Source organism: Pteropus medius, unplaced genomic scaffold, assembly GCF_902729225.1.
Source record: "Pteropus medius unplaced genomic scaffold, Ma_sr-lr_union100, whole genome shotgun sequence".
NCBI lineage: Eukaryota > Metazoa > Chordata > Mammalia > Chiroptera > Pteropodidae > Pteropus > Pteropus medius.
In genome coordinates, this window is record NW_024350319.1 from 22,157,478 (window position 1) to 22,178,569 (window position 21,092).

The 21,092-nt window shown below is 37.3% G+C and overlaps 1 protein-coding gene across 3 annotated transcripts in view; it reads right to left on the reverse strand.

The window, feature by feature from the left end:
- The window catches only part of DIPK1A (divergent protein kinase domain 1A), a 99,822-nt gene that overhangs the window by 77,344 nt on the left and 1,386 nt on the right, over window positions 1-21,092 (reverse strand). The window lies entirely within an intron of this gene.

Genomic DNA, 21,092 nt, shown 5'->3' on the forward strand with positions numbered 1-21,092 from the left:
ATAGTAGGAGAAGGGCAACTGTGAAAGAGAAAATGTGAAAGCAAACCATGCTGCATAGTGCTGCACATTTTCAGGCAGAACAATGTTAGAAAAAGTCCATGGAGTATTTCAAGATCTATGAATTGGTTCCCTTAAACTACCTATGGCTCCATACTCCTTGAAAAGTGTACCCAACTTAAAGATAAAAGCAAATGTGCACCTGCAACCCGCAGTACAGTATATGAAAGTGAACAGTAAATAGTTTTTGATGAGGAAAAGTGCAATAGCAAAATGACAAGCACCAAAATAGCAACACAATATATCAAAGGAAGAACTCCATTTGAAAGCTAAGAATCAGACTGAAGCAAATTAAGTTGTTGCTTAAAGCATAATAATTAAGGCCTTTAATTCACCAAACCATTCTGCTATCACAGACTAAAAAAGCTTGTTTATCCCTTCTCTATCCTAGGGGAATAAATTATCTCAAGTCTTTCTATTTCACTAAAGTGCTATTTAAAAGCTGATGAAATGTTTAAGTAATTCATTAAATTAATATAAAAATCTTCTATAGGACAGAAATATGATCAAAACCAAACCACAACTAGCGCTGAAAAAAGTAGACAGGATACGCTTTCTGATGGTAATGCCAAGTCCCCAGTTTTTGCCTGGCTGGCTCCCACTTGTTAGATCTCAGGTAACCATCCCCTCCACAGCCAGGTTCTCCAATCAGATGGCCAAGATAGACGTCCTGACACTCATTACCATACTATCTATTTTAATTATTTGCATCGTGCACATAGCTACCCAACATTTTTGTTGGTTTTTAAAAAATTCATTTATTATCTAGCAGTGCTCCTCCCCAAACACAACATGCAAGTACTAGAAAGCAGAGATCTATCACATCACTGCTACAAGTCTAGTGCTTACTTGGTACATAGCAGGTAATATCCTGTTGACTTATAACCTATAGAAATTGAGCAGAAAACTGATGCTAATCTAAGACCCCGATCTTTAATTGAATAGTTTTTTTCTTTTTTTAACTAAAATAAACTATTACTACTATATAAGATTTTCTGGAAAAAATTGTACCATTATATTTTTATGCCTCTGAAGTTATTGATTCTAATTCTCTTGCCTTATATTGAAATAACTTATTAATTATGCAATGCTTAAAACAGACACTGCAGCCATAAAGATAAATAGGATAGGTAGGTAAACATCCAAAAGATAGTTTAAATTCACATCAGGACTTTTAGTTCAAGATGGTAGGTTGAAGATACATGTTTACTACTAACGGCTTGCAAAACCACATTCAAATAAGGGAGGCAAAAGCAGCAATAAACCTCTAATCACAAATAGAAAGGGAAGTAAGGGGTTCACCAGTAGATCGAAGAGCCCTTTAAATTTCTCAAATTAAAAAGTCAGATGGAATTGTGTTGATGGATGAGACAGGCAGAGAAAGCCGCAGCCCAGAATTCTCCACAAGGCAACCTAAAAGGAGCTGGAAGCCAAACTGCTTTTTGGAATGCTAGAAGGAAATCTAGAGAGACAATCTGCCCCAGAACACCTGATGGCTCTGGGCTCTGCATCAGCAGATAGGAGGGAGGGCAGGAGTGAGAAATGAGAAGTGGGCTGAAGACAGTGGGGATAATTGAAGGTCTGTACCTGGAACTGTGCTGGCTGGCACTCCCATCTGCTTCCCCCACCTCCACACACATCGCAGGCAGCCTGGCATTAACCCTTAGTGGAAAACCCAGGTAACTGGAGGAACAAACAACCTGGGGAAAGGCAAGGCTTCTAGTAGGAGTATAGTCCACCCAGAGTAAAGCACAAGGGCCTCCAAAGCCTGAGCACAGACTTACCATACAGTAAGTAAGCCAGCCAAGGCATCCTCTCCTACAGAGAGGCCTCAGGCAGCCATCCACTCAGATGACAGATTTAAGGGGAAAAAAGACCAGCTTTTAAAACAGCAGAAGAAATCCACACCACTTCCTCAGTTTTTCTTTCTAAAATACAGACAATCAAGGATTACCAGGCACATAAGAAAATCCGGAATCATGAAAAAGAGCAGCTAAGAAAAACATATAGAAAAACAAACCCTGAGGGGAACAAATAAAATTAAGGGACATAAGAAAACATTTTTTAATTTTTTTTAAATTGTTTATTGGGGTAACATTGATTAATACAATTATATAATTTTCAGGGGTACATTATAATTTGACATCTGTATATTCTATTGTGTTTACCACTCAAAGCTCAGTTTCCTTCAGCTACCATATATTTGATCCCCTTTATCCACTTCATCCTCCCCTTACCCCGCTATATTTGACCCCCTTTACCACATCTACCTCCCCCTTCCTCCCACAACCCTTACCCTCTGGTAACCACTAGTCTATAGTCCATGTCCATGAGTCTCTGTTTGTCCTTTCATTTGTTGCTTTTAGGTTTATATCCCACATATAAGTGATATCATGTGATTTTCAACTTTTTCTGTCTGGCTTATTTCACTTAGCATGATTATCTCGAGATCCATCCATGTTGTCGCAAATGGCGGTACTTCATCTCTTCTTATGGCTGAGTAATATTCCATTGTATATATGTACCACAGCTTCTTTAGCCAATCATCTATCATAGAACACTTCGGTTGCTTCCATGTCCTGGCCACTGTGAATAATGCTGCTATGAACGTCGGTGTATAAGTATCTTTTCAGATATGGGTTTTCAAGTCTTTGAGGGTAAATAGCCAGTAGATCATATGGTAACCTTATGATCTTAGTTTTTTGAGGAACCTCCATATTGTTTTCCATAGTGGCTGTACCAATCTGCAGTTCCACCAGCAAAATATGAGAGTTCCTTTTTTTCCATATCCTCTCCAGCATTGTTATTACTTGTCCTGTTGATTATAGATATTATATTGGTGTGAGATGGTATCTCATTGTGGTTTTGATTTGCATTTCTCTAATAGCTACTGATGTTGAGCATCTTTTCATATATTTTTTGGCCATTTGTATGTCCTCTAGGGAGAAGTGTCTGTTCAGGTCCTCTGCTTAGTTTTTGACTGGATCATTTGCTTTTTTATTGTTATTGAGTCATATAAGTTCTTTGTATATTTTGGATATTAGAACCTTATCGGAGGCATTGCTTGCAAATATATTTTCCCATCTGGATGGTTGTCCCTTTACCTTGTTGACGGTTTCTTTTGCTGAGCAGAAGCTTTTTAGTTTGATGTAGTCCCATTCATTTTTGCTTTTACTTCCCTTGCTTTTGAGGTCAAATTCATAAAATCCTCTTTAAGTCCAGGGTCCTTGAGTTTAGTTCCTATGTTTTCTTCTATGTATTTTATTGTTTCAGGTCTTATATTTAGGTCCTTAATCGATTTTGAGTTAATTTTGGTGTGTGGTGATAGACAACAGTCTAGTTTCATTCTTTTGCAGGTGGCTTTCCAGTTTTCCCAGCACCATTTATTGAAGAGCCTTTCCTTTCTCCACTGTATGTTTTTGGCTTTTTTTGTCAAAAATAATTTGCCCATGTAAATATGGGTTTACTTCTGGACTCTTGATTTTGTTCCATTGGTCTGTGTGTCTGTTTTGCTGCCAATAATACCATGCCGTTTTGATTACTGTCGCTTTGTAGTATAATTTGAAGACGGGCAGAGTGATGCCTCCAACCTCGTTCTTTTTTCTCAGGATGGCTTTGGCAATTCAGGGTCTTTTGTGCTTCCATGCAAATCTGATGATTTTTTGTTCTACTTCTTTAAAAAGTGCCAATGGGATTTTGATGAGGATTGCATTAAATCTGTATAATGCTTTAGGTAATATGGTCATTTTAACTATGTTGATTCTTCCAATCTAAGAACACGGAATATCTTTCAATTTCTTTGTATCTTCTTTGATTTCTTTTAATAGTGTCTTATAGATTCCATTATATAGGTCCTTCACATGTTTTGTTAAATTTATTCCTAGGCATTTTATTCTTTTTGTTGCAATTTCAAAAGGAATTATTTTTTCTACTTCTTTTTCTGTCACTTCATTATTAGAGTATAGGAACGCTATGGATTTTTGAACATTGATTTTGTATCCAGAAACTTTACTGTATTTGCTTATTGTTTCTAGTAGTGTTCTTGTGGAGTCTTTAGAGTTTTCTATATAAAGAATCATGTCATCCACGAATAGTGACAGTTTGACTTCTTCGTTTCCTATTTGGATTCCTTTGATATCTTTCTCTTGCCTGACTGCATTCGTTACCTCCAATGTTATATTGAATAACAGTGAGGGACAGCCTTGCCTAGTTCTTGATCTTAGAGGGAAGGTTTTTATTTTTTCACCATTAAGTATAATGTTGGCTGAGGGTTTGTCATATATGGTCTTTCCTTCTATACTGATTTTGTTAAGTGTTTTGATCATAAATGGATGCTGTATCTTGTCGAAGGCTTTTTCTGCATCTATTGATATGATCATATGATTCTTATTTTCTGTTTATGTGGCAAATCATATTAATCAATTTGAGTATGTCGAACCATCCCTGTGCCCCTGGGATAAAGCCCACTTGATCGTGGTGTGTAATCTTTTTAATATGTTGCTGTATTTGGTTTGCTACTGTCTTATTTAGGATTTTTGCATCTATGTTCATGAGAGATACTGATCTGTAGTTTTCTTTTTTTGTGTTATCCTTACCAGGTTTTGGTATCAGAGTAATACTGGCCTCATTAAATGAGTTGGGAAGTATTGCCTCCTCTTCGATTTTTTGGAAGAGTTTGAAGAGAATAGGTATTAAATCTTCTTTAAATGTTATTGTAGATATTTAATCATGCTCGCTACCCTCAGTTTCAGTCCTTGTCAATGTTAGCAACAGTTTTTGTAGCGTTTGCTCAGATTCCTCTGGGGCTCCGTGGTAATCAGTCTTGGAGGGTATGGGGGGAGGGTCCCTCTGGGTTGGGAGTTGGGGACTGGCTCAGCCTTGGTTTTGCATTGGTGGCCGGTAAAAATCAACTGTTGTTTCTCTGCCATCTGCTTCTCTGCTTTCTGCCCCGATGACTGGGCCCTGACACTGGCTGTGTGGAACTCACAAACTCTCCCAAGCAGGACTGTTCAAGGAAGTCACTGCACCTTCGCCCCTTTCCCTCCCCCTACAGGGAGCCCTGGAGGCTGCGTGAGGCAGCTTCTTTATTTCTCCCAGTCCTCCGCCCGACACACAGGGTTCTGACCTGTGGTAGCTGTTATGCACAGATCTCACACTCAGTCCTGCTGGTGTGCAGTTTGGTGTTTTTTGCTGAGTTTTAGATGTTCAGCTTATTGTTGTTTCAAGGAAAGAGATCTGGGGATGTCTCTCACTCCGCCATGTTTCCTTGGTGAAGAAAACATTTTTAAAACTACTATAATCAAAAGATTCAAGAGGGTTTGCATCCATAGAAAACAGGAATAGGAAGCCACAAAAAAAGGAACAAAGAACCTGGAAGAACTCTTTGAAATTAAATTCAAAACTCTTAGAAGTTAAAGAGTGATTAGAAAAGGAAACAAAATCAATAGATGATCTAGAAAACAAAATTGAGAAACTAAGAATAAGAGAGCATATGAATAAAAAGATGGAAATGATAGACAAACTACAAAGGACATAAAGAGCTAATCCAAGAGGTACAACATCTGACCTGTAAGAGTCCCAGAAAGAGGGAACAGAATAAAGAGAGGGGAGAAATGATTAAATAAATTATAGAATTCCCCAGAGGCAAAGAGAGAAGGCAAGCATTGAGACTGAAAGGGCTCAGTGAGTGCTGAATAAAACTAAGTAATAAAAGATGCTCATCTACACATTTCTTCATGGAAATCCAAAACAAATATAAAAAGGAGACTCTGAACAGAAAATGCAGGCCACCCACAAAGGACTGATAATCAAACTGGCTTCTTGTCAGCAATAGAGGATGTTAGAAGACAAGGGAACTATGTCTTCACATTTTCTAAAGAAAATTATTTCCAGCCCAGAATTCTACACCCAACCTAACTATGAACTAAGTACTAAGGTAGAATAAAGATGGTTTTAGATAATACTCAGAAAGTTTATTTCTCACACATTTTTTCTAAAGAATTTATTTCAGGATATACTCCAGTAAGACGATGGCATAAATCAAGATAGTGGAAGATATAGGATTCTGAGAACAGTAATTCCAAGCCAGGAGAGGAGTGGAGGAAAACGCTTGGAAGACAGCTGTGCAGTAGCTGAGAAAAGCATATGATCATGAAGGGGGATTCTACAGAATAAAAAAATGTAACTGAGAGTAGAGAAAAAGTGAGGCCTTGATAAAGGCATATTATACCAAAAAGAAAAAAGAAAAGAAAAAGAAAAAAGTAAAAAGAAGGCAATTAGAAACTCCCTGAAAAGAAAAAAGAAAAATGACACACAAAAAGCTACATTTCAAATATGAAGCAAGCTTACAAGTACCCTGATTATAAGAAATTGATGGAATATGAGAAAAGAGGATCTCGTTGTTATTGATCTTAGAATCTCGACAGCCTAGGAGTCATGACCCTGGACCCGGAGAGAAGAAAATGTAATCCTAGCCCACAAATTTGCTGCACTAAGTATTTATAGAATCATATTTGAAGAGGAACTAAAAATAGAGATGCCCTTCACCTTAGGCCAGAACTAACTTTGATATGGTTGGTCAAAAGACATAAATTTAAGGACCCTAAAAGAAAGGTGGGCCAAAAGCGTCTCTCTCCTTTTATTTTCTATAAACACAGCACCAAATGAATGCCAGTTTCTATCTGCAATGCTCTTCCTGAAGGCGAGAGTTCTTTTCATTACTCTAATGGTCCAGCACTCCGGAACTAGCTCCCTTCACTTCAATTTGGGGGAACATGACAGAATAAATGCCTGCTCCCCACCGCTGAGCATAACCAGGTAACCATTCCAAAAAAGAAGGTACATTGACTGCTCAGGGGGAAAATTGTGACCCATGGTGATCTCAAATCATAACTCTGTTACTTCATTATAGATCCCAAAGACTAGGCTTTAATTATCATTCTTTAAGTGGAATATTAAAAAGCAAGCGAGCATGATGCATAAGCAGAAAGGAACTTTCTATAGGGAATGTGCAAACATCACATGTTCTCTTCCCTAATGGCAGAAATATGGTTTAGCTCTGGGAAGGGACAAATCTCATAGTACTTTGCCCAATAACAAGAGGCTTGTCTCCTGATCTGTTAATTCTACCTGCTTTCCTGACAACGAGAAAATAACTTCATGTTGCTGTCAATGGGTCTTAGGTTCATAAGGGAGATTTTCCTTTATGAAAAAATTAACAAGTCATAATAATAAAATAGTACTTCTAGTTCTCATCTTTTAGATTTAACATATATGGAGACTTGGTTGTGGTAATAGGACAAAATATAAAAGTTATCAACTTTTACAATCTAGAAGTGTCACTGATACAAAGTGGGAAAGACATATGGAAAAAGGAGCACATGTTCTAATACCCCTTCTTAAAAAGGGGGCAGTCAACTAAGACTGTCAAAAGTGGATGAAATGAGAACTAGTTGTCATCATCCAAGGTTACTAATTTAAGCAAGAGAAATAAAATCAATAATACAACTAGAAAACACTGGAAGAGAATGAGATGACTGTAGTTTAAGAAAACTACTCATTTTTTTAAAGTGGAAAGTCAACAGATATTATACGAAGTTGATAAATTAAAAAAGAGGTAAAAAACCTGATCAAATCTTTTTGATAATACAACCCTATTTTATAGCATGAATCCCTAACATCTATATATTTACTTATTTTTATTCTATATAAACTTATGACTATACTTATCTACTACATGTATACTGTAACTTATACAAAAATAGAAATTAAATATAAGAATAATTTTTGAATAGATTTTTTAAGCAGGGGGAATTCTTATTACAGTAATATACTAAAAACAGAAAATCACCAGCTATCTGACAAAAATAAACATTTTAAGATATAAAAAAGCATATGAGAATAAAATTTCAAATAATTTCTTCCAGTACACAAATTCAGCATCTTATGTACCTCCCAGCATGTATACTATTCCCTGTAGACACACAGCTCTAGAAGTTAAAGGTACAGCCACCAGGAAATTCAAAAAGATAGGTGGTTCAAAGAGGCTACTTTTCAGGAGTAAAGCTGGAGGTAGTAGGAAGTGGAAGGGGAGATTTTACTTATTGTATTAACATTTTGTTTCATAGAAGAAATTAATCTAATCGCTTCCTAAAAGGCTGTGTCCCTACAAGTGTTTATGCTGTTTTACTCATTCGACAAACTCATTTATTGAACATCTACTCTAGGTTAGGCACAGGGCACAGAGAGAGGAAACTGACATGTTGGCTCTCAAGGAGATCACAGTTTGGGGCGAAAGAAAGACCACTAACAACAATTTAATATCATAAGTGCTATTAACAGATGTGTGTGCCAGATACGATGAACACACAGTCTGGGGCACAGAAAAGATACACTGATGTACTGTATGGGATGTCAGGGAGGGATGGATGAAAGGTCACCTTCTCTTTGAGTTGAAACTTAAAAGACAAGTAGAAAACTGAGAATAAACTAGGTGAAGAGGAATTCAGGGAAATTTGGAAAGGGCTTTCTAGGGCAAAGAAGAAACGATGAGGTAGATGGGGTGATACGTGAAAGAGAGCATGGTGTGTTTGGGAAATTGGAAGTGATTCAGGATTGCTAGAGCAAATGGTACATGAGGTGGTAGTGGCGGGAATGAAACTACAAGACAGGAAACGATCAGAAATAAAGGACCATGATCAGAACTCTGCATAGTCTCCTGAAGGCAAAGGGAAGCCAGTAAAGGATTTCTCTAGCAGAAAGAGAGACTTGATCATAGTTGCACTTTGAGAAAGATTACTCTGAAAGCAATGTGAAGGATGGATCTACAAGGGGTAAGTAAGGCAGGAAGACCATTCTGGAGGTTATTGCTTGGGCCTAATGAGACAAAAGGAAAGAATCATGGTACCAGCAAGAGACAAATGGCTAACAAGTACATGAACAGGCTCTCACCATCACTAATCATCAGGGAAATGCTAGTCAAAACCACAGTGAGATATCACCTTACACCTGTTAGAACAGCTTTCATTGAAAAGACAAAGGATAAGTGTTAGTGAGGATATAGAGAAAAGGGAATACTAGTGTACTGGGTGGGAATGTAAACTGGTGCAGTCTCTATGGAAAACAGTATGGAGGTTCCTCAAAAACTAAAAACATTACTACTATATGCTCTAGCATTCTGACTTCTGGGTGTACATCCAAAGAACATGAAAACAGGATCTCAGATATATGTTCACTGCAGCATTACCACAATAGCTAAGACACAGAAACAACCTAAGTGTTCATCGACAGATAAATGAATGAAAGATGTGGTATGTGTGTAAACACACACACACCCCCAACGGAATATTATTCAGTCATAAGAAAGAAGGAAATTCTGCCACTTGCAACAAAATGGATGAACCTTAAGGGCATTATACTAAGTGAAATAAGCCAGACAGAAAAAGACAAATACTGAAAGGTATTGCTTATATGTGAAATCTAAAAAAAAAAAAAAAGTCAAACTCGTAGAAACAGAGAGTAGAAAAATGATCGCCAGAAGCTAGGGGGTGGGAGAAACAGGGAGAGGTTGGTAAAAGCATACAACCTTTCAGCTATATGATAAATAAGGTCTGAAGATCTAATGTAAAATATGATGACTATAGTTGATAACATTGCACAAGGAAAAAGATGATGCAATCAAAAATTATTTAGGTGATGCACTAGAGAACTTGCTGAGGGATTAAACATGAGGGTAAGGAAAGAGGGAGAGTCTAAAAGGATTTAGATATATTTCTTTCTTGAGTATCTGGAGAGTAACACTAACGGAAATAAGGAAAGGAACAAGTTGTGTGGAGGTGGGTTTTGGTTTAGACATGTTGAATATGAGGTGCTAGCAGGTTTCAAATAAGCTGGAAATGTAAACCCAAAATTCTGGGAGAGAAGTCTGGGCTGGCGATACAGAGTTGAGACCCATTAATATCTGGGTTGTAGTAGAAGCCATGTTAAGAGATGTAATTACCCAAGGAGACTGTCTAAAATGAGAAGTAGAAGGCAGCCGGAGTCCTGGGGAAAGTAAGGGGCAAAGGAAGATGAGACCAAAAGGAAAGCGTGGAAATATCAAGGCAAGAAGGAAGTAAGCATCAGAGAAGCAAGGAGGTGGTGAATGCAGAGTAACTGAAATGACAGATCATCAGATCCTGAATGAACAGGGAAAGGGAGGAAGGCAACGGGAGTTGACTGAATGGAAGAAATGGGAGTGGCAAGGGCCTCAATTATGATGACAACAATGAGGATGATATGATGGTACTGGTGGTAACAGTAAAGAGTAAGAATGTGAAAGAGATAAGAGAGTGTGCTTAGTGTGAGCTATTGGAGTCCAGTATCTTAGAGTGGTTACAAAATATTTTTGAATATATGTAAAAATATGTATACTATACTGCATCATTCTTCACATCCTGAATGTACATACGCTCAGGATAAAGGACAAGACCAGGGTAATAAATAGGCTCTACCTTCACTGGGGACAAATTTAGTTCTACTGGAACAAGTGTGATTGAAAATGTTGTAGGCTGGCACATTAAAACAAAACCAAGCACTGTCTTCTTTAAGTGCGAAAGAAAAACAACTTTAATTATAGTAATAGAAAGAAACAGGTTACATTTTAAAGAAACTTTTCTTAGAGTTCAGAAAGTAGTATTTTCTCACTCTTACTTTAGTTTGTATAAGGGTACAAAGATTTAAAAACTGCATCTACCTTTGACCCTTCAACAACACAGGGGTTAGGGGTGCTGAACCCCCTGCCCTCTCATGGTTGAAAATCAGAGTATAACTACTGACTCCCCAAAAACTTAACTAATAGCCTACTGTTGACCAGAAGCCTTAATGATAAACAGTTGATTAACCTGTTTTGTACATTATATATACTATATAATGTATTTTTACAATAAGGTAAGCTACTGATAAGAAAATGTTATTGAAAAATTATAGAGAACATATATATTTACTGTATTTATTGAATAAAATCTGAATATAAGTAGACCTTAGCAGTTCAAATCAATGTTGTTCAAAGGTCAACTATGTTGTAAAAACAAGTATTTCCATATTTGATTGTTCAGCAGCTATTTGCCTTTTCTTTCCTTTAATAAATATCCAAGATTACTTTCATAGTAATTGCTAGAATGATAAATGCAATAACAACTCTCTTATAAAATCTCTTCTATGATAACACTTTTAAACCTAATAGTAATGGGAAAGAAACAAAATATTTTAGGAAATGAATGATTTTTTTAACTGTCAGAATTAATTTGTATTCTTTCTGTGATAGGCAGAATTCTAAAGATGTCTCCTGAGATTCCCATCCCCTGGTTACTTAATCAAACACTAATCTAGGTACTGCTATGAAAGAACTTTGCAGTTGGAACTAAGGCTATAAATCAGCTGACTTTAAAATAGAGATATCATCCTGGATTATTCAGGTAGACCCAATGTAATCGTACAAGCCGTTGAAACAGAAGAGGAAAGCAGAAGAGTCAGAGAGATGAAGCAGAGGAAGGTAGAGAAGAGATGAGACAGAACAGTAAGTCAGAGAGATTCAAAGCATGCAAAGGCCTCCAACTACTGTTGCTGGCTTTGCAGATGGAGAAAGGGAGTCAAGAAATGAACCAAGAAATGTAAGCAGCCTCTAGAAGCTGACAACTACCAAGAGCCAACAGCCAGCAAGGAAATGGAGACCTCAGTCCCACAACTGTATGAAACAAATTCCAACAATCATCTGAAAGAGCCTGGAAGCCAACTGATTCCCGGAAATCAAGAATGACACTCAACCCTAGTAATACCTTGGTTTCCAACCTTGTAAAACCTGGAGCAGAAAACCAGATGGGCAACACAGTGCCTAGACTTCTAACATATAGAAGTATAAGATAAAGAAGGAACTTTCTCCAAAGAATGACCGACAAGCACATGAAAAGATGCTCAGAGCATGCAAAGGACTTCAGACGCTGGTCAATGAAATACTAATCAAAACCACAATGAGAAATCACCTTACACCTGATAAGAAGGTTGCTATCAAGAAACAGAAAATTACAACTGCTGGTGAGGATGTGGAGAAATTGGAACCCTTCTGCATTGTTGGTGGGAATGAAAAATGGTAGAGCTGCTATGGAAAAATAATATGGAGGTTCTTCAAATAATTAAAAATAGAATTACCCTATGATCCAGCAATCCCACTTCTGAAAACAGGATCTCAGAGATATGAGAATTCCCATGTTCACTGCATCATTAATCACAATAACTGAGAGATGGAAGCAACCTAAATGTCCGTTGACTGATGAATGCGTTAAAAAATATGGACTATTATTCATCCTTTTAAAAAAAGGAAATCCTGTCATTTGTGACATCACAGATGAACCTGGAAGACATTATGCTAAGTGAAATAAGCTAGACCAAGAAAGACAAACACTGCATAGTATCACTTACAGGTAAAATCTAAAAAACAATAAAAAGCCAAATTCATGGAAACAGAATAGAAAAGTGGTTGCCAGACACTGGGGCAGGACTGGGGGGAACTAAGGAGAGAGAAGCATATGTTACAACATGGATGAACCTTGAGGACATTATGCTAAATGAAATAAGCCAGTCATTAAAAAAAAATACTGCATGATTCTACTTATAAGAGGTATCTAAAGAAATCTAACTCATAGAAACAGAAAGTAGAACATGGTTATCAGAGTCAGCGAGGGGAGCAAAACTGGACATGTTCAACAGGCAGAATTTCAGTCTTGCAAAATGAAAAAGTTCTAGCGGTAACTACATGCACATGTAGTTACCGCTACTATACTTTATAATGGTAAAGATGGTGAATTTTATGTTATATGTTTTTGAACACACACAAAAAAAAAACAAAAATAAGAAGCCAATCAAGATGGCAAAGTAGGTAAACACTTCTTCTCATGACCATATCCGAATTACAACTAAACTACAGAACAACCATCACTGAAAACTGCCTGAAGTCTAGCTGAACAGCAGAAGTCCTACAACTGGGGACACATGGAAGAAGCCCCCTTGAGACTGTTAGGAGGGGTGGAGATGCAAAGAGGGCTGGTCCACACTCATGTGGCGGTTGAAAACTGGGAGGGATGTCTCGTGTTGCAGAGCTTCCCCTGGAGGAGTGAGGATCCCAGCCCCATACCAGGCTTCCCAGCCTAGGGTTCCAGTGCTGGGAAGAGAAGTCCCCACGACCTCTGTCTGTGAAAACCAGCGGATATTATGGATGAGTGAGACAGAGGGCTGCAGGAATCCCAGGCATTTCTTATAAAGGTCCTAGGCAAGGACTTGCTCGCTGATGGACTCTGGTGACACCTCACCTTGGTGATTCCCTGAGACCCCACCCCACCCAACTTGCAAGCCTACCCAAACCACTTCTGGTTGCTTTTCCATACAAATGATCTGTCTTGGCTCATTCTGTGAACTCTTCTAAAATCTCTCAAAGGTTCACAAAACCTAAATAAGCAGCATCTGGCCTCAGCGTACCCCGTAACTCTGTGGAGCAGCCCTAAGCCCAGCATTAGTTACAGGTAGCCTCAGTTCATAGCTTGACCTCTCAAGGCAACTTCAAGCCCAGTGAGGGTGGCAGGCATCTGCAGGTTGCTTGGTGGTCCCAAGCAGGGCATAGGCTGTGGATGAACTGGGCCTGTGGCAGGGGCCCTGGCAGGACGCCCCAGAGCTGAAATGCCTGGTGCCCAGCTTCTAAATGAGCCAGAGCATCACCCAGTTTCTTCCACAAACACACCTAAAAGACAGACTGGGCAGGCACCAGAGCCCTGCTAAAGTAAACCCTGCCCTGCAGGGTAAGCCCCTGCACAACAGCTCCTCCACTGTAGTCATGGCCAGTTCTCACAACCCATCAGTTTGAGCGTCACTCCCTCCTATTGACATGCAAACGGCAACCAAGGCTCAACTACAACAGGAAGGCACACACAACCCTTACGAGGGACACACCTGAAGCACCTAGCTCAGGTGACCAGGGAGACTGCGCCACTGGGCCGCACAGGACTACATAAGGCCACTCTACTAAGACCGGGAGCCATAGCAGCCCTACTTAATACACAGAAATAGACACAGGGTGGCAGCCAAAATGAGGAGACAAAGAAACATGTACCACGTGAAAGAGCAGAACAAAACTCCAGAAAAGGAACTAAGCAAACTAGAGACGAGCAATCTACCAGATGAACTTAGGGTAACTTAGGGGAAGAGTAGAGGAATTCAGTGAGAACTTTAACGAAGAGATAGAAAACAAAAAAGAACCAGTCAGAAATGAAGAATACGACAACTGAAACAAACAAACAAACAAACAAAAAAACACATTAGAGGGAATCAATGGTAGATTAGATCATAGGGGTACCAGAAAAAGAAAGAGCGCAAGAGATTGAAAACCTATTTCAAGAAATAATGTTGGAAAACGTCCCTAACCTGGTGAAGGAAATAAACATGCAAGCCCAGGAAGTGCAGAGTCTCAAACAAGATGAACCCAAACAGGCACACACCAAGATACATCATAATCAAAATGCCAAAGATTAAATACAAAGAGAGAATCTTAAAAGTAGAAAGAAAAAAGCAATTAGTTACCTACAAAGGAGTTCCCACAAGACTGTCAGCTGATTTCTTGACAAAACTTTGCAAGCCAGAAGGGACTGGCATGAAATATTCAAAGAGATGAAAAGCAAGGACCTATAACCAAGATTACTCTACCCAGCAAAGCTATCTATTATTTAGACTCGAAAGACAGATAAAGAGCTTCCCAGATAAGAAAAAGCTAAAGGAGTTTGTCACCGCCAAACCAGTATTACAAAAAATCAGTAAGAGGGATTTCTTTAAAAAGAAAGAAAAAAAAGATAAAAAATATGAATAATAGCAATAGTTACACATTTACCAACAATTATTTTAAATGTAAATAGATTAAATGCTCCAATCAAAAGATAAGGTAGCTGAATAAATAATAAAATAAGACCTTTATATATGCTGCCTATGAGAGACTCACTTCAGATCGAAAAACACACACAGATAAAAGGGGTGGAAAAAGACATTTCATAAAAATGGAAATAAAAACAAAATTAAAAAGCTGGAGTAACAATACTTGTACCAGACAAAATAGTCTTTAAAACAAAGTCTATAACAAGAGGCAAAGAAGGACCCAGTTATCCCACCTCTGGGTATTCACCCAAAGAAACTCAAAACATTACTTCAAAGGGACATGTGAATCCACATGTTCTTTGCAGCATTATTTATGATAGTTTAATAGCCAAGATATAGAGGCGACCTGGGTGTCCATGAATGGATTAATAAAGAAGAGGTGGTACATATATAAAATGGAATATTACTCAGCCATAAAAAAGAGTGAAATTTTACCATCTGCAAAAGCATGGATGGACCTAGAGGGCATTGTGCTGAGTGGAGTAAGTCAGATAGTGAAAGACAAATGCCATATGATTTCACTTACATGTGAAATCTAAAGAAAAAAATAAACAAACAAAATAGGAACAATCTCATAGATACAGAGAACTATTTGATTTTAGCCAGATGGGAGGGGATTAATGAAAAAGGGAAGGGATTAAGAAGTACAAACTGGTAGTTACAAAATAGTCATGAGGATGTAAAGTATAGCATAAAGAATATAGTCAATAATATTGTAATAACTATATATGTTGTCAGATGGGTACTAGATTTATCAGAGTGATCACTTTGTTAGTTATATAAATGTCTAATCACTATGTTATATACATGAAACTAATACAATGCCAACTGTAATTGAAAAAATTTTTAAATTATAAAAGTAATACTAAAGGTTACAATGAACAGAAAAAAAAAACACAATACCATGATCACACCTTAAAAAGATAATTATTTAATTTCATTAGTCGACCAAAAAAAAAAAAGAACTACTTATTTCCAAAGAAAAATTCATCCACTAATATTTTGGGTTTTTAAAACATATTCACATGAAAATATTCTTTTTTTCTAAGCTCGTATACTTTGTATATTAAAAGGTCTTACAGGAAAATTATTTGCAAAATATTTAAATGTCTAGAAATAGATACGTTAAAAATGTATCTTTTCAATCAGATAATGCAAAAAGCTGGTATTTAACAGACTGGTACAGCATTGTTTTTAGAGGCAACTTTAAGAAATGAAAACATTAAAATGCATCTAACTACTAAAAAAAGAAAACTTCTATAGACAATACGAAACAACACTATAATCCATCAAGGTGAAAAACTGGGGCACTGGGAAGATGACAGTGAAGAAACTTTTACTGTATGCTCCAGACTGAAAGTGTGGTGAGGATGAAATCTGCCTGAGAATTTACCATTTATTTGAGTTTCTAACAGGGGTACAAAAGCAACTAATGGTAACACCAAATGGCTGCATTCTAATTCTATGTTTCGATTTAAGACATTATGAGATGCATATGTTCTCTGTATACATACCAGTCTTAGGAAACTAATCATAGTTGTGGAGATTTAGTTTCAAGCAAAGGTGATGAGAACCACACCACCTACATTTAGTCCTTTTCCCTCTAGAGCCTTTCAGGAATAGGAAACAATCAATTGCTCTAATTGTCCTTAGATTTAAAGTAATTCCGGAGGCTGAAAATGGGCAAGAAGCCATATGACTCTTACTATAGTATTTGTCAACATCGTCACTATTATCAGTTAATCTGTATCAGTAATCCTATCTGGCACTAAATCCCACGAAATACCACATCAGTCATAAAGAACCAAACCACCTACAGCAGTCATGTTTGAAAATAGTACTAATATAAGCCAAAGAGCCAGGTAACAGAAATGTTCAACTGCTAACATCCTAATTACGACATGCCATCTATCCATTCATTCATGACAGCCTTACCGAACACATTTCGAAACCACTAGAGCAGTCATTTTTAAGAGGACAACGCCTCAAGAAATTTAAAACTTTGCAATCTAACAGGCTTAAAAACCTTCACAAGTATCTAAGTATCTGAGACTTCGAATTCCATTGGAATTTCGCTAGCTTTTTATATGCAACAGAGCATGCAGGCAGAATGACTGGAATGGAAAAATACATATAACCTAAGTATAGAGAATTACCCTAAATTGTCTTAACTTTCATTCTTCAGGACTTAATGACAGTGAGAAGGAGAAGGAATTCAAAGCTAAAACCAATAAATTATAGGGCTGCTATGTTATCAGTCCCACTTGGACTATGAGTAAACCCTAAACAAAGTAGATCCTAATTTGTAGAAAACACACTGCTAAAAACAGACAAATGCAGGTGTCTGTTACCACACCCAGCAGGCCACAAGTAGTATCACCATAACGGTAAGTGGAAGAAAAACGCTGCCTAAAAATGGTCTAAACTGGTTAACATATCCAGTTTCTGATTCTACTCTGTACAACTATTCTGAATGTACCACAACATTTAGCCAAATCAGGAAGTATTTATTTCCCAGATAAGTTTTCAAAAAAATAGTTGAAAAGGATGGAAGGGTAAGTCAGTGTGCTCTGGGAAGAATGCTTTGCCACAAAAAGCTTGTTGCTCAGGTAAATGTTTGTTGGCTATCTATTTTAGGTGGATCACAAGCCTTTTTGACTCAGAGTGAAGTGGCATAGGCAAAGAGTATGCCTACAGCGCTCCTCTGGAAAAAAGTACTCTCTGTACCCAAAAAGCTGGCATTGGTAGAATCTGCAACGAGGCACAGAGAGAAGGATTAGATCAATAAAATAAACTCAGTTCTTTTTATAAATTGAGATAAGATTCATATACCATATAATTTATTCATTTAAAGTATACAAGTCAATGATTTTTAGTATATTCACAGTTGTGCAACCATCACCAGTATCAATTTTGTAACATTTCCATTACCCCAAAAAGAAACTTCTTACCTATTTCCCCCCAACTCTCTCAGCCCTAGGCAACAACTAAAGTATTTTCTATCCTCATAGATTTGCCTACTCTGGACACCTCATATAAATGGAACCATATAATATGTGATCTCTTGTGACCAGCTTCTTTCTTATACTTAATGTTGTCAAGGTTTATCGATGTTATATAGCATGTATCAGTTCTTCATTTCTCTCTATTGCTGAATAATATTCTACTATATGGATATACCATATCAGTTCTTATCTTCACAAGCAGTAGAATCTCTTTTGCTATATAAACAAAGCTATAAACAGTGATTAGGCTCCACATTGGTCCATAAATGCCTATTTAATCCATGTTATAGCTGAAAATATATAGTTAATTGCATAATAGCACAGTTCTCTAGAAGCATTATCAATTACCACAGTGATATCTGTGTTAATGAAAATACTTGAAATGAAGTTCCTTTATATTTAAGTCAACTGCTTAAAATTTTTTTCTGTAATTTGTGGGAGGAAGAAGTAATTGCAACCCTTAAGGCCTGAACACCTCAGGACATAACTGTTTTTTCTGATCCCACCCAACTGAAGACAACCTGCAAAACTGCACGTATACAAAGCTGTTCTCTGTGACCTCTCGCTCTTCTTGCTGGGCCCTTCATCTCTTCCCCCATCTCTGAAATACAATTCTTTCTGTACTCTTTACCCCTTCCCCTACCCTCAAACAAACAAGATCTTTTATACCTGTTGACTAATTACACACTCATTTTAAATTAAAATAATACATTCACATGTAAATGTTAAACTAAATATTTATTTCCTAAGACATTCTCCCAAGACATGAAATGTGAATTAGTTTCCTTCAAATGAAGAATTTCCAGTAGGAACAAGTTGGTAAGGGGGGAGTTTTTGGGGTTTTTTTTGCCAAGAGACCCTCTCAAATCACAGTAAGTCCATTCCATGATGGCAAATCAAATTTACTCAGTCCTCTCAAGGTAATGCATATCTAGGAGGAGGGTGGAGAAAAAATAAGAAATTGTTATTAACTTTGTTAGGCATGATAATGGAAGTATGATTATGTCTAAAAATATCCTTATCTGTTAGAAATATATTTTGAAGTATTTGGATGAAATGATATATTTGTAAATGTCTGCTTCAAAATCCTTTAGGTAGTTGGCAAGGAGGATATGAAGAAAGGAAAGGAAATAAAAGACTCCTAATTGGTCAGGGCCGGTGATAGGTACACGAGAGTTGATTATTCTTTCCTGCTTTATGTAAGTATAAAAAAAATCCATAGTAAAATACTTTTAAAAGAGAGAAATAAACTGTTCTCTTCCTCTCAGGCAGTCTTTTACTCCCTTCCTTTTCCTTCATAGCAATTACTGTTGTCACTATATATTTCTGAGATGATCTGATTAATGTTTATCTCCCTGACTAGACTTTAAGCTCCAGGAGGACCACAAAGGTGTTTGCTTAGCTTCCATAGAATTCCTACCACCTCACAAAGTTTCTGGTATGTGACAGGCACCCAACGAATATTTATTAAGTGACTGAGTCAATAAAATAAGTCATATCATGCATTTAAGTCAATAAATGCCCAATAAATAAAGAAAAGGAGGGAGTAGAAGGCCAGGGACCTTTGGCTGAAGGAAAACAACATATTTATCCATATGTATTTACCAGTTAAGTTCATGCACTTTTCTATTAAAAATGTAGTAAAGAGGTAACGAAACCAATTTAACTTCATCTTATCCTCACCACATTCATATGATGCAAGCAGCTAAGAACTATAATCACCACTTCATGATATGGGAACTATGGAACCAAAAAGTTACAAACCTTTTTCAAGGTTACAATGAACCAGATGGACAAATGAACAAAACTCAGCTCTTATTCTCATGCCTTCTGTTGCTCCTAAAGGAACATTTTATTCTCAAAAATAAAAAAGGTATAGTACTACTGTATATAGAAATTCAACCTTCAGTGGTTGAGAAACTGAAGCACTGTATATAGTCTCAGTTGAAAATATTTTATTTTGACTTTGCCCAAAACAATTTAGAGGTTGAAGCATCTAGTGGTAGAAGTGGAAAGAGCAGAGGTGAGGCCTTTAAGCAATAGCGAACAGAAGGTATGACACTTGGGTAATCTGAAGGCCTTTTTTTTAACTGGTTAAAATGAACCAGTATGGCAAGAGACAACAAGAAAATTCATAAAGGGAATAAATACGGATGCCAAGACAATATTTAAAATACCAATCCCCTGGGTTCCAAAGTTTTAAATTTATCTCAAATACTATACTCAATATAGTTTGTTTAATCATTATATAGAAATAGCCATTAATGGAAGCATAACTATTTGTAAAACTAATCTTAACTCAGCCAATCTAAAAGCTCTTGTGCTATGGTGCCAAAAAAATGTCACAGCCATATCTGTGGAGAACGTTAAGGGCCAAACGAATCAAAGTCTAAAACAAAGTCTCACACAAAACCTAAGAAATTAAATATAAATAGCTAGGTAGTTTTAGTAAAAAAACATTTTAAATAGCCCAATAAACTTATTTTGGGGATAGAGTCTGGAAAGGTAATTTTTTGCTCACATAAAGGTGCCTGGCTCGGGTTGAATTCTAGACTGGGTTGCTCCACGGTTACTCAAGGCACAATTACTACTGGTGGAGCTGCTGCAGACCCCAGGTGCTCAGTTTTACTCCTGCACCCTTCATATTATGGGCTGTCAAATCATGCTTCCAATCTGCAGTACATCACCTATGGCAGGATAATGATTTATACATGCAATTTCCAAACAAAAATGTAAGATCAGCTCGCCCCATGATGGTTTCTTCTCAACTTTTAAAATGATTTATAAAAGCACCAGCTGAGTATGAATTCCTGTTCCAAAATAATCTATCAACACCTTTAAGCCTTTTAATGTAAGTGGTAAAGGAATACTGTCCTCAGAATGCACACAACACTGCTGGCCCACGCGAGGCATTGATTTGTAGTTGTTTTTCCAATGGGGTGATGGATTTGCGCTCAGCTATTCACAATGTCTACTAGGTCCCCCTGGTGACCAACAGTGCATGAAGGCAGTAGCACTGTTCGAAGACACAGACTGGCAGTGGAACAGAGTGGAACGGGAAATCATGAAAAATTAACACGCGAA